This window comes from Apis florea, unplaced genomic scaffold (assembly GCF_048593485.1).
Source record: "Apis florea isolate Af1SG1 unplaced genomic scaffold, ASM4859348v1 contig_3756_pilon, whole genome shotgun sequence".
NCBI lineage: Eukaryota > Metazoa > Arthropoda > Insecta > Hymenoptera > Apidae > Apis > Apis florea.
The window spans coordinates 1116497-1132276 of record NW_028256838.1 but is presented as its reverse complement, the minus strand read 5'-3'; the positions used below and the strand labels follow the sequence as shown (position 1 = coordinate 1132276).

The 15780-nt window shown below is 27.1% G+C and overlaps 1 protein-coding gene across 1 annotated transcript in view; it reads left to right on the top strand.

Annotated features, from left to right (window-relative positions):
- The window catches only part of LOC147656487 (sterile alpha motif domain-containing protein 5-like), a 148928-nt gene that overhangs the window by 2325 nt on the left and 130823 nt on the right, over positions 1 to 15780 (top strand). The gene's annotated exons all lie outside the window — the stretch shown is intronic.

Here is a 15780-nt window from a genome sequence, read left to right as displayed (position 1 = left end):
CTGCGCGATATAAAATGAGTTACATAAAATTCATGGAACTTTATTATCGCTGCAAGTATCTCGTGAAATTTGCTTTGGTTCTTGCTTTTGAAATTTCTTTGAAACTTGTATTCCGATTCCTCCTCCCCCTTTTTTCTTTTTCTCTTTTTATTCCAACCTGTCGTTGAGCATCACGTACATTTATCGCAAGAATAATATTGCAATTTTTATAAGCATTCGTGAGGTATCGTATAATTTTACGTTCGACTAGATCATTGTAATATATATTTATGTGTCATATCAATAGCTTGTTGAAAACTGATAAACGAATATGATATGATTTCGAAAAAGGAGAATTGGATATTTTTTTAAACAGCAATAAATTACAAATTTTTCATCATTTCGTAACTTTTAATTATGTGGAATAGTGTGTAATTAAATAGAAAGAATACGTTTCAAATTAATTTTATAAATTATTGTACGTTACATTTGGAAAAATGTATGATTAATAACAAGATTTCGAGTCGAATTATTACGAAGTGACTGTACATGAATCAAAGATATTTTAAAGGCGAAGATAATGGAGAAAACTCGTAACCCTTTCAAGACACGCCTTGAGAGTGCAGATAATCCTCTGATTCATTATTCCGTTATGAATGTGAATAACATATTTTCGAAACCAAGGAATGCATATCGATCGTTATCATATATTTACGGATAACGATCAATTTCGTTCAATCAATTGCGGCGTATAATATTATCTCTAAAAAGCTACAAGATATTATATCAATGCAAAATTTGACTAATAAATTCTCTGTTATGTTCATCCTTTCAAGATTGATTTTCTTTTAGCTTTTTTACGTAAATTTTTTTCTCTCGATTGCTAATAATAGAAACATTTATTCTTCGTGACTTTTTTTTTTTTTTTTTAAAGGACGAAATGCATTAAAATTTTTGTTACACGTTATGACAGGATTGATTTTTTGTACTCTCTTTAACAATTTTTATATGGAATCAACAGGCTTATTGTTATTTTCACAAAAAAAAAAAAAAAGATGAAAGTAAATTCACTGGACAATTGATGCAGTGAAAAATAATATCATTTATATCAATCGTATTGCTGTGATTAATCGATAAATTTCATGCGATATATAATGTTATCCATCCGTTAAATGATAAAACAGAAATTATTTTGCATTATTATTTAATAATATTTATATAATTGTATATAATGTAATTTAAAAGTTACACGATTCGAATATCATCACACAGGATGGTTCGGATTGAAAGATATAAATTTTTACATAACTCTCGCATCGTAAGAGATATTGAAACTTGAACTGGATAACGTTCAGGATATTAGATTACATATCGATGGAAAGAAAAAATTTTACAAATATCAGATCAGATATTATTCTTATTAAAATTTTTTCAAATCGAGATCAATTTTAAAAAATTTATATATAGATTTGTTCGAGCTATAATTTTCAATTATTATCGTTAATTATGGAAATTTTCATTAAATGTGTGCATTGGAAAATTCGATATTTTCTATAAACTAATTATAGAATTATCAGTATTCGCATTAATCATTATTATTATTATTATTATTATTTTGTTTTACATTATATATAAAATGTAGAAAATTTATTATAATCACAAAAGAAATTATATTAATTGTTGATTCAAAGAATTATTTTAAAACTTTTTTATTTTTTTTTAAAAGAATGAATGCGTGTATGATCATACGTAAAATGATATATCTTAGATAATTTGAAAAATAATTTTTCCATAATTGCGAAAATGTGCATTTTTAAAGGATCTAAAGAATTCTTAAATAAATCGTGAGAATTTTGTATATATTCCTTTTTAAATATATTGTTTTCCATTAATATTATTCTTCTAATATTAATAATTTTATATAATGATTATTAATGTAAAATACAGTTTTTTATCGCAAAATAATGTTCTTGATTCAAAAATCAAACATATATTTATAGCAAAATAGGTTCTAAATTGCAAATCTAATTTTCGAATAGTGGTACAATGAACTTTTCTTAGAATTGAATTCTAAGAATCGATTCTATGTTTTGATTAGAACAATTATTTACAAAATTGGATTTCTTAAAAATTAGGAAATACTTTTTTAGTTGTCAAATTGCACATTTTACAAACAATTTCCAATTCCTAAATTCTTAATTATTCTCGATCTCATTTCAATAATTAATATTATGTGCACATTTCAATATTATTGTATATATATACGCGTTATATAATACGTTCAATTTTAAATTAAATTCCATTTCCATTGCTGTGATAAAGAAAGACTATTATTTACATTGTTGCAAATATAGGGCATGTATAGAATATAGTTCGGACAATAGAATATTCGGTTATTAGATTTTATCGTAATATTAATTTCAGCATAATTCAATTTCATCATCCATCAAAAAGATTAAAATTATTATAATTAGTTGGTTTGATTAATTTAATCGATCCGTCAATTTTTTGCAAGATTTCTTTTCCCTCTAATTCAATCTTTTTCCATTAATATTAATAGCAACTTCGTTTTAAATTGATTTTTAAACCGATACAAAAAGACACTAGAGTTTAACATTGAAATGTATTTCAATATTAATTTTAAATTAAATTCTCTTTTTTGAAGGAACTTATGAATGAACCAAATATAAATAATAATATATAATCCGAATAATCGAATGTTAATGAATTAATACGAACGTTGTGATATCAAACTATTTGAATAATGGGGATTACTTCAATAATTCTATTTCCATTACCGTGCTAAAGAAAGGTATCGAATATAGGCGTATAATTCGGATAATATTGGGTTAATAGAATATTCGAATACCAGAGTATTCGTATAATGGAGATTCTACTATATGATCCGATTCTACTATAATTTCCATTGGCATGATGAAGAAAGGTATCGGGTATAGACCTATAATTCGAATCCAATAGAATCCAATTGGGTTATTAAAACATTCGAATACCAGAGTATTCGTAAAAAATTTCTATTATATACATCTGAATATTAACATTGATACATTTGACTTTTTCCTCGACAAAATATCGCCCAGCTCTTCAACTCGGATCATTGTGCATTATAACGACGCGTTCGTCATTGTAACGAATATAAAGCCTAGTCACATTATCGGTTCGAATGGCTTTAAACACGTCCGTGGTCGCTAATTATTCACACGGCTCGACGTCTTTCCAGTATCTGAATGCGTTAATTAACCGCACTGCGAGATGAATGCAGCTTGGAAAAATAGACGTCTGATATTGGCTACGTTTTATTGCTTGCATTCGTTCCTTGACACTGTCGGAAAATAGAAGCATTTGAATTTTGCAAAAAAAAAAAAGAAAAAATTAAAAATACTTTTGTTATTAAAATATATTAGAAAAGAGTATTGATTATGTATATTTCTTAGAAATGACAATTTTTTTTTTTTTGTGTATTATGTAATAAACTCTTTCAAAATAGGATTAGTGAATTTGATAATTAAAAGAAGTGTTAAATTAATTTTTGATTAATTATTTGATGAAATGAAAGAGATGGAAGTAATTTTAGAGGAATGAATTTGTTAATCGTATAGCGTCGATACAAAATGGCATATCGTGATTTAAATTTTTGAAAGTTATGAAGAAGAAGAATAAGAAAAATTGGATTGAAATGAATGAATTTGATATCTTTACCTTAAAAAAATAATTTGAAATTTTTTAAACGCGAAGATAATTCTTGCAGCACTCTGTTCACAAAATCACGAGGGTGGTAAATTAACACAATCAACATTAGATTAAATGAAAATATTAGAAGACAAAAATAATATTTAGTTCACGAATTATTTAAAAGCCTTCCTTTCTCGTAATTTTATTCAACAATTTCTCTAAATAATCTTTCCATCAACAATACAAATGATATCATACACTACTTTTGAAAGTGGTTTTTGGCTCTTATATCAAAATCCTTCAATAAGAGATATATTTGTGATCCGAGAAAGTTTCACAGTAGGAACTCGAGCTAAAAGCAAACATCATATAGAGCCTAATAATAGTACCTTTGTATCATAGTTGAGTATATACAACGAAGTTGAATTATTTGTTTAAACGCTCTCATTTCCAAGCTTTCAGTATATATACGTGATCTTTTATTTCGCTGGACTTCGATGCTTGGCGCATTGATAAAGTTAACGTTTGAACAAACAGCCGTCGAATTTGAATGACAAAAGGCCAGCTTTTGCGGAGACTGTAAATTACACAGCAATTACGATTGCACCGCGGCCGAGAATTTACGAGCGTGTATACTACTGTTTCGCATCCCCTATCGATTTCCAAATTTTAATTCGATCCCATTGGGATGGATTAAGTGCTGTTGTTGTTTCCAATATTATAATCTATTTTATGAGTTTCGAAAAATTTTTTGGCAAAACTTAGACTTTATCACTCGAGATTGTAAAAAATTTTGTGCGAACTCGTTAGGGAAGTTGGCAGATAAATTAATTATTAATAAAGTGATTTTTTTTTTTATTATTATACTTGTATTTAATTAATTAATGTAAGTATAGTTATTTCACGTTCCTTTCTTATACGAAATGTAAAATAGGTTTCTGCACGAATATCATAATTTATATTTAAATATACGTATTATATAATAGCATGTATTTATTTTGAAACATAATTAATTTTGCTTCTAGAGGAGGTTGAATGAAAATCAATTCGAAATTAATTTAGTAGTAATTATTGATAATGCAAATATGTGTGCAAAAATATTTAATATACGTCACAAATAGTGTCTACCATGTATACAGATAAAAGAGAATATGTAAATTTTATTTTCAAATTTTAAATTCTAAACATACAGAGATAAATACGCATCATGAGCGTTTCAAAATCTAATAATAATATGAAGATTAATTTTTAAACATGGAGGTAAATTTATTTTTTATTTATCGTACGATAAAGTATTTGTAAATGATGGAGGAATAGGTGCGATTGTTTCATTAAGATTTATATCAATGTATGATCGTCTAAATAAACGTTTCGTACATCCGTAGAAATTAAATTGAACACTCTGAATTCCTTGGTATATATTCCACAGTGCCAATCTGTCAATAAAACGTACATGTCCTACGGACAGAAATACGTTGTGAAAATTGAACCAACAAATCCTACGAAAAGTTATAACATTGTAATCATGCAGCAATGCATTTCCATAAAATGGAAACAGCGAATAACAGAAATGAAACAATGTGCAAAAGTTACCAACAAAAAAAAAAAAAGAAGGAATAAAAACAGGATTAAAAACAGAACGATATCTCTTCAAATATTTTTATGCATTTTACAGCATTTATCTCATTGCACGGTAAACTTTATCGTAAACTAATATAAAGAGAATATTGTGAAATATAATATTGAAATAAGTAATAGAGAAATATCAGAAAATCGTGAAAAATATTAATAAAAAATTATTTTATATTAGAAAATGTTTATTGTAAGAGGATTTCATTACATTACATTTCAGAACATTAGATAAATTTATTCTATGAGATATAATAATATATTAATTAATAAATTGTCCTTCAACAAACAATTACTGAATTAATTATTCATCCTATTTTTCTTTTAAATATTCTTTTAAAAATTCCAAAAAAACAATTCGTCCAGTTATTAGTTTCCTACTTCTTAGTTTCTTAAATAATTAATTTTGATACTGCTTTATTATTTTTCTTCACGTGAATCACATTACATTATTGCTCTATGGTATAATTAATAATTAATCTTAAAAGTGATGATAAAAAAAAGAAATATTAATACTTTTTAATACCTCGTAGTTGAGAAATATTAGAAATATCAGAAATACTATTTTAAAAAGAGTTATAAATAAACAAATAATATAACGAATATTAGAAAACAATGTAAGAAATAATAAATCGTTTTACAATTTACGAAGAATATTATAAAGAAATTATATTAAAAACACGTACGGAAATAAATTAAAAAAAAATTTAAGAAAATTAGATAGAAAAAATAGTGCAAGAAATATTATTAAAATAAGGAGCGACATTACAAAATGTTGCACGTAATAACCTAACGTAAATAATCAAACACGCGATGTCGTTTATATTAAATTTTTCTTTCTGGATGTGCTCACGCTTGCACGCAAATGATTGCAAAAGGGGAAGGAACGCAATAAAAATACCTGTTCTCTCTCAGAGCACGGTGGTCCGGCCGTCATCTGCTCCTTTTTCCTTCTCTCTTTATGCGGGGGGCTCGCATGTGGGCGTGCGTGCACTTGGAAGGTGTATCGACCTTCGACCAACTGATATTCAGCCGTACACCTCCGGTTTGGAAACATACTTTCCGTATTTATTGCCTCGAATCCGGAAGGTCCCGATTTGTTCGACGCCTCGGCCGTGTATATCTCGCCAATCAACATTCCAAGCATAGGGACTACGCTAGTCAATTACCGGCACCCGCGATACAATCGCCACCACTATGCGCCACCACTATCCGTTTGTTCAGCTGCTCTTTCATGCTACGGCTGGCAACTATGTCGTGGGTACCGCAAGGCAATTGAAGAAAATTTCGTTTTGAAAAAGGATATAAAACGTAACGTAATAAGATGTTATAAACGAAACGGCTCGAGTTAGGAGGATATTGGTGGAGCGTAATTGAGATTTAGATAGAAGTTTTTTTTTTTAACTTTTCTCCTACATAGGAAAGGTATAAGGTGAGATTCGATTTTTTTTTTTTTAATTTGATGTTATCTAATGTTAAATTTTGTTGTATTTAGACTTGAAGAAAATTGTTGTGAGAATTGAATGTTGAAACGAACAGAATTTATGAACAGTTAGGGAATGGTTAAAGAAATATTTATTATCGAAGATTTTTTCGAAATTCGAAAAATAAAATTAATTAATCTATGATAAAATTATAAAATAATTTTTATTAAACGTTCATATAAATTATTAATAAAAACAAATAGGTCGAATATTCAATGTAAGAAATATGTAATATATAAATAAAATAGAAATAATTTTATCGTTCGATAAATTATTATTGTTTATTTGAAAAAATTAAGCTGAAAAAAATCATTTTATATCACAGAAACCTAACAGAAATATGTATACATAATGTAACGATATTTCGAAATCGTATGATAAAGTTCTTTTATTCCTTTTATAGATGAATTATTTAACATTTTTTATTCTTAATATTATTAATATCAATCGAAAGTTTTATTCAGAATACATTTAAGTTTGTTTATATATTAGTTAAATAAAATTAAAATCAAATAAAAAATTGTATTGTTTGTTATACAACAAATGAAAAATATATATTTGCAAAAATCAGTACTCTAATAATAACTCATATACTATATCTATATACTTTTAAAAAAAAATTTATCAAAACACGTGAAAACATATATAAAAATAAATTTGCATGCAATAAATAATTTCTATTAATCAATTGGACAAAGTTGTTAAACGATGTTGAACTGAATATAACAAATAAAAAAAAAATATCATGGAATGAGAATTACTCAGATGAAATGAAATGTAGTTTTAAAGAGAAATACCAGTTTCAAAACTACGAATCGGAAAAATTTGAAGAGGTTAAGTTATTGAAAAGCCAACAGAAGTTAAATAACGCTACTAAAGTTTTGAATAAACTTTCATCGCATCATCTCATATCGAATTATGAACGTATATTGGATTTTAAATTAATTTTAATAAAAAAAAAAAAAAAAAAAAAAAAAGATCCTTAAGTATGGATAATATAGAGAGGATGCTTATAATTTCTCCACTTCTAAGAAATGTAATTTTAATTATAACAAATAAAAATAACGTCCATGATACTTACATTACTTGTTGTTATTCTTATAAAACTAGACTTTCATATAATTCTTATTTTATTCTCATCATAGTTTGTATCATTTATAGACATTGGGTCAAAAGTTATCTTTATATCAGTACACCCAAACTTATTTAATTTTTATTATATAATGTTGATTGTTTGTAAGTTGAATGGATCGAAAAGGACTCAGTGACCATTCAGAAATCAAACAACCCCATTTTTTGAAAAATTTTTGAGTTTTCAATCAATATATTAATTTTTATAATTATGATAAATATATAATTTAATAATATTCAAATAAAAATTGATTTATTAAATTGATAGAATTGATCGGTTCAATTTTTGATTATGATATATATCTAAAATTACATATATATAGTTTTTTTCTTATTTAAAAATTTTTCCAAAACGAAACAGAGATACAAAGGAGCAAAGAATTTTATTAATTAGACATATTTGTTATGAATCACCTGTTACAGAGAATAGGACAGAAAATGATTATTTTACGCAGAAATTAACAATTATAATCGATGAACCATACACGTTAACAAATATTAATATTATTAATAGTTATAATATATAGATAGACATCTGTTATTAGTTTCGTTAAATTCATTATTTTTGAACTTTTTTCTTTGATTAACAAATTACATAGTAATTCGCTGTTTTTGATAATATATTTGAAGGGGAAAATTATAAATAAAATTGTATTCTTTTAAGAGAAACTGGCCAGACAATCAAACATGAAATTAAGATGGATCTGAAATTTAACTCTAGAACTCCCGAGCTCCGATCCATCACGTAGGATGACTTTTCTTGAATCCATACTTTTTCTTGTACATTTATCCCGAAAAAAATTGCTCTTTGAAAAATGTTTTCTAATGCTAAAATATGCTATATTTTGTAATCAAGGCAGCATATATTTTTGCATTCAATGTGAAATTGAATAAGATTATAAGATTGATTAAGATAATTATAGAACTATAGAATAAAATTGATTCCTTTAACATGTCTCTAACATGTATTACAATATGAATGAAAAATTGTAATATTAATTACATTCAATAAACTATTTATATTATTACATAATTGTAATAAATGTGTATATAGTAATAATGGATAATTTTATGAGAATCTTTTGCAAAAATAAAATACAATATTATAAAATGTAAAATATAATATTTTGATTTTTTATTAAATATTCAATGTACTATATTCGACGTGTGATTCAAACTTTATACACACATATATACATTTAAAATTTTAATATTTTGTCAAGTTTTAAATACAATTTTTCATAGGAATTTATTTTATATATAGAATAATAGAGCAATATTGTTCTGAACATTTTGAAATTTTGCTTTATCTCTTATTATACTTGTATTTATAAAAACGAAAAACGTATTGGAAGTGTTAATTTTATCTTTATAAAGTAATATTTCCCCAGAAAATATTTCCAACGATATTCCAAATAAAAAAAAAAAAAGAAATACAAAATTCGTTTAAGAAATTAAAAAATAAAAATTTCATTAATTTTTAACGAAATTTTACAATTACAATTACAACTATAATTTAATAATTTTCTTTTCTAAAATATCTTCAGATATACAATTTTCTTCTTTTCTTTCCCAAAGAGTATTCATTTTCCCAAGAATTAAACTTTTTAACAAATTTCCAGAATTCTTCGAGTATAAAACAATAAGTTAAGTATATTAATTAATTTTCATGCAAATTATTCTTTATCTTACAATTATTAAGCTTCGAATTACAGGATTTCGGAAACTTTCTGAATAATCCATTTCTCGTCGATAAAAATATTTCTTCGCATTAGGCCCAATTATACTAAAAAATTTTCATTTTATCAGAATTAATAGATTCGTCAATTAACATTAATAATTAATATTCATTGGACGAAATAAACCACGACAATTCTTCTTTCATCCCTCGTGTAGCAACAATAGATCCGATCGAACAATTAGATGCTTACTTGCCATCTTAGATTGTTGTACGCGAAAGCAAGAGAAACGATCGAGCAATTTACCAGTTTCAGGTACTCCTCGACGAGGAGTTATACAGCGCGACCGAGTTCGTAGTACAACGTATATAACTGGTACGCAGACCAGCGGTAATAGCGTTTAAATATTTGAGCAAATGTTCAATCGATATACCTATCCCTTAGCCAACCCCGTCACAGCTCTTTCCGAACCGGCCGTTTCACGAGTTTCCTTTTCTCTTTTCAACCCGTTCTACCTTGTAGGCGGCCGATCGAACACGTTTCCATGAAATATCAAACGTGGCGAATGAGATTCCCTTATTCGAGAAACGGGCTCGAATACGAGCAGACATTATATACTTTGGTACGACGAAAGTATTGCGTAATTGATCGAAGATAGATCGCGGTTAACGATTCTCTTCTATTATTCGAGAGAGGGAGGGTGTGCTTTTGGCAAATGGGTGTCAATCTTGATTGCAAATATATGTGGTCTCCCTTGTGCAAAGTTCGGTTTGACGAGCAATTTCTCGTGTTATTTCTACTCTTCTTGCGGTGGTTATAAAGATAAAATTGTCTCCATGTTATTTGCGTTTGAATTAAGCTGGATATTAGTCGTTATCAAATATAACTTTGTGTTTTAGTATCGATCCATTTGTGTTATTTTTGGTTTTAAAAATGTGTGGGTCTTTTCGAATGACATTTATATTGTTTTGTTGAAAAAGAATTCGACGATGGTTTGTTTTAAATCTTTGAACGTAGTTTATTATTTTATAAAATGTTTCAAACAATTTGATATAAGCAATTTTTTCCTTACAGAACATAAGATCGGTAACTTATTAATGAGATTATTATGATTTATCACGTTATGTTATTCTCTGTAAAAAAAAAAAACCGTCGTTTATAATAAAAAAGTTGTTTTGATGGTTTTATTTCATTTTGTGTTTCGAAGATTTAATTCTATTTTGTAAAATTTACAAAGACGATTTACTTGTTACTCATTCAAATTTAAAAAATTAAAAAAAACTTAAGAAAATTTGAGAAAATTTTACAGATTAAAACTTTTAAAATATAAAAAAAGCTAATAATGCAAAAATATTCGTTGAAACTTATTTTTCAAGTTATAATTTAATTTTATACTAGACGAAGTGAGGAGGAGATAAATTGTTAATAGAATCATCTCGCTTTAATATCGTCACACTTCACCAAGTACAGAATTAAATTGCTCAACTGCTTAACTTGAAAAATAAGTTTCAACAGAAATTTTCACATACTAACTTCTGTATTTTATTATCAAGAATCTTTTTTAAATTACCTTGTATATAAGCTTATAAAGATTTATATAACAATTAATAATTATACTAAACTTTGTATTAAAAATTCATCTAGGAATCCAATACTACCTTTTAAATGAGAAAATACAGTTTAAAATACAGTATCGAGGGTAAATTAGAATTTTAAAAGAGAAAAAAAATATATATATTTATATAGTAGCTCACCAAGATATTTGAACGCAGAGAAATTCACTTAATTCGAAAATTCCAATTTTGAAATGAAAGCAACACGTCAAGCAATTTATTCTTCGACGAAAGAAATGAAATCAACCTTCAAAGTTTCTTTTCATAGAGCAAAAAATTTCGAATATTTTGCAATTTAAGATCTCTCGCAAGCTTAAATATTCAAAAAAATGAAAAATAAAACTTTTAAAACTTTGAACTTGATTTCTTAAACGTTGATATTTAAAAAAGTAAAAATCGCTGACTCGTTATATGCTCTTCCATGCACATATAATGAAAAATTTCATTAAAAATAAAAAATTGTACATTGATATTTCATCGAGCAATAAAAAGATATCGCGATGAGACGATACAAAGAAACATCTCCGCTGTATCACTCGAGGCATACGTGTCTGGATCAAGAAAGTAATCAGGAAAATCTTGGATATTTGATAGGACGCGTACTGTGCGTGTCTTAAATTTATGGTTTTCGTAGGAAGGTCCATTAATAATCTTTCGTTTCCTTCTACGTCCTCGCCTTCCGTTTCTTTCCGCGATTCAACGATAAGATTTCTTCTTCTTCTTCTTCTTCTTCTTCTTCTTCTTCTTCTTCCTCTGCAACCCCTCTCCCTCCCTTTTTCTGTCGAAAGGAAGAAACATCGGCTCTCTCCGACACCTGCGAAAGGCCAAGTTTGGCCAAAACGTTAATGAAGTAGCATCGCTGCAAAACGGTAATAAAGCACCGGCTGTGTTTCATTTTAAGCAACGTTGTCCCCTTCGCGCCTTAATGGTGCATAAAGGGAAAGTATTAAGCATCATATTGCCTCCCTGCCGCATGTATAGCCGCGTTTAATAGAGAATTTTGTTTTAAACTTATCAGGCACTGGATCTTCCTTCTTTGCTTTGCGTCATAAAAAACGAAGCATAAGTTGATTTTTATTGAAATTTATTGGGATCATGGTAGATTAAAATGTATTAAGATGTAATAGAAATATAATTTGAAAGGTTATTTCGTTGTTGGTTTTTGGATTATTGAAGAGTAATTAATTTTTTTAATCTATTTCTTTTCTTTATCAAACAAAAGTATACATATAATGTCATGGATTTATGTATTATTCAGAATTATTTGTCTGTTTCAATTGCTAGAATTAATTAATTACAGAAAAATTTGATAAATTGAATTTTTTAAATAATATATAATTGAAAATTTGATTTTTTCATTATTTGCATCTTTCAATCGCTTTTTTTTTTTTGATCTTTTAATTGTTCTCTCAATTTTGTCAAACTAAAAATAAGATTTATTTACATAAAATAGGTTTCAAGAGACAACATAAAGAATAAATAGGTAGGGAAACATTAAGAATATTTATTTTCCTTTCACATTTTGTTAAAATGTTTGAGAAATATTATATGTATTATTTTCTGGATATTGCGTGCAAAGCAATTACACAAAGGAAGGAGTTCATATAAACTGTGCTTATAAGTTATTATAAATTACATTGATTAACATATGATATAATTATTCTCATATGCAACAATAATAAATGTAACAAAGATACATAGATAAAAATGTTTGAAAATCAAAAGCGAACTGTACTTGCATATATCAAAGTAAATAAGCAATTGGTTCTAATTATTTTCCAAAACTATGTGTATAATTCAATCATGATCAAAATCATTTCATCACCGGTTATTGAATTAATCACGACCTTTAATTATTACAATAATTATGATCATTTAACGATCAGTAATTATGATTTTGCATTAATGAATTCATAATTTTCAATTAATCAGATTACATTTCGTCTAATTTCTTTACTTCTATCTGTCGATATTGAATTTTCCAATTCCAATTCAAGTTTTAATTTATTCACCAATTGTACATGCTTTTCGCTTAAATTCAATCAAATATTCTTAAGACGAATATTTTAGATAAAAGTATAAATAGAAATTGAGATTCTCTGAGAAGCAAGGTGATCGAGGTGTGATCAGCGATTCGAATCTCGAGTTTAGAGAGTTTCAAATCTTGATTAAATTACATCTGTAATTTAAATGTATAGATCTCGTTATTTTTCGTATTGTTGAAAATAAAACCGTAGAGCAGTGAAATTGAATTTTTTTTATCTTTATCTTTAAAAATATAATACATTCGTTTTTTAAACGAGGCACACGTTGTGTTATATTCACTTTGTTGTGTGTGTTGTCTACGAGATTAATATTCAATACAGTGTATTATCAGGGAGGGGGGACAAAATTGTTTCCTCATTCATAAATACAAGAATTTCCGATTACATGCTCTGATAATCAAGGATCAGGAAATCAATGTCTGTGCAATCGGGAGATCAGATAATTGGTGCCTGTATAATCGATCTCTAGATAACTGGCCTTCTGCTATAACCCCCTCGTTGTAGTATATTATCCAATTAGCAAATAATTAATATGGCGTTTCATTTCGTGTTATTTAATTACCAAAGAAAGACTCATAATGCGAAGTGTCATTTAAAATGATATTTGTCAATGCATTTTCAGTAATATCATTTCAGCGTATTTTTGAATATTAATTGCAGTAAATAATAAATGCTAAGTAATAATGATAATAATTATTAATCGATAATATTAGCTTAAATTATTTTTACTATTCGTATAAAAAATATTTTTCCAACAGAAGAAAGGAACATTTATTAATTTATAATATTCAGAAGAGAGATGGGGAAAAAAAAGGGAGAGAGATTAATTCGAATTTAACGTTAAATATTTTTATATAAATATTTTTCCAGTGAAGAAGAAATATTTGTTAATTCATAACAGATTCATTATGACGAAATAAGAGAGAAATTTCAAGTTTAAATATTTTTTCAAATATTTTTCCAGTAGAAAAAAGAAACGTTTTGTTAATTCATCGTAACAGATTCATCAAAGCAAAATGAGAGAGAGAGAGAGAGAGATTAATTTTAAATTTAATATTTTTCTAGCAAAAGAAAATGATATTCGTAAAAAATCCATCGTAACAATAACAATACGAACAATCTCAAATATAATATCAAATATATTTGTAACAAAAAGAAAAAAATCATTAATTTATAATTTTTTAATATATCTATAATAACTATATCAACTTATACTGAAAAGAGAAAGAGAGATTATTTCTAAATTTAATTTACATTTTCGAAAATATTAATAATTGAACTTTAATCAATATCCAGATATCCTGTTATCTAAGATAAAATTTAAAATTTATCGAAAGATTTTCAAATCCATCGTCATTACTTCGATCATTAACTTATTCTCCTAAATTTATAAACTTGGATCGAAACAGAGATCGAGAAAGATCAAATGATGTATCGATGCATTTTTAAAATTCCATACTTCTCGATTTGTTTGAAAAATTATATTTTCAAATTTGCGCGTGATCGTAACTTTTCGTTACTTGATATCACTGCGTTTTAAATTTGTCATATCCCAACGTAATTTAATTACACGATAAAACTTGTTCTTCCCGAAGGGGGAGCACGCTCGTTGTTGGCTTTCAATGCACTTCTCATTGCCATTTTTCTTTTTCTTTTTCTCTTCTTTTCTTCTTCTTCTTTTTTTTTTTTTTTTTTCTTTTTTCCTTCTCTTCCATTTTATTCGTGCGTATGACAACGAGACAAGTTTCGCACGAGTGTCTGAAAAATGTTTGTAATGTCATTCTGCCGCGTTCTCATGATAATCCAGCCGCGAACTAGTGCATACACACAGGCATTCCAACGGGGGTGAAGCGAGATATAGGTAAAAGGGAGATGGGAACAGGATTACGTTAGGTCAACCGTGTGTATACACACATGTACATCGAGCATGCTTTGCCAGAGATGCATATATCTCTGAATGTCCACGATGAGAGTAAAAATCTCTTTGGACAGAGAAAGAGAGAGCCCTCTTTGACGTTTCTTTTTTAGATCTCTCTCTGTCTCTCTCTCTCTGTCTCTTCTTCTGTCTTTCTCACACAAATATGGTCGATGTCCATCTTGTCGGTTTAATCTTCAGTAAAGATTCCTTCTCACCTATGAGTCATTTAAATCACTTCGTTATTAAGCGATTCAAATGAACATTTAATCTTGTTGGTATGTGTAATTATATCCGTTAAATTTAATGGATTCTCGACTCACTCACATTTGAATATCTGTTTTTCATTTTGACGTAGTATTAATTATTTCAATTTCATTTAGTTTAAGAGTTTCAAAACATGTTTTGTAGTTTTTTTCCTTTCTTTTTTTTTTTTTTTTAATTGTTTATTAATGTTACATTTATAGTTCGACATTTGGATTATTTTTGATCCAGCCGATTCGACAATGTAAAGGTTTTTATACGTTATTCTACAAGAAAATTCACCTAATATGAAAATCTTAATTTCAATGAAAATTTGTGCGTGATTGAAATATGATTTAGAAGAAATATCAA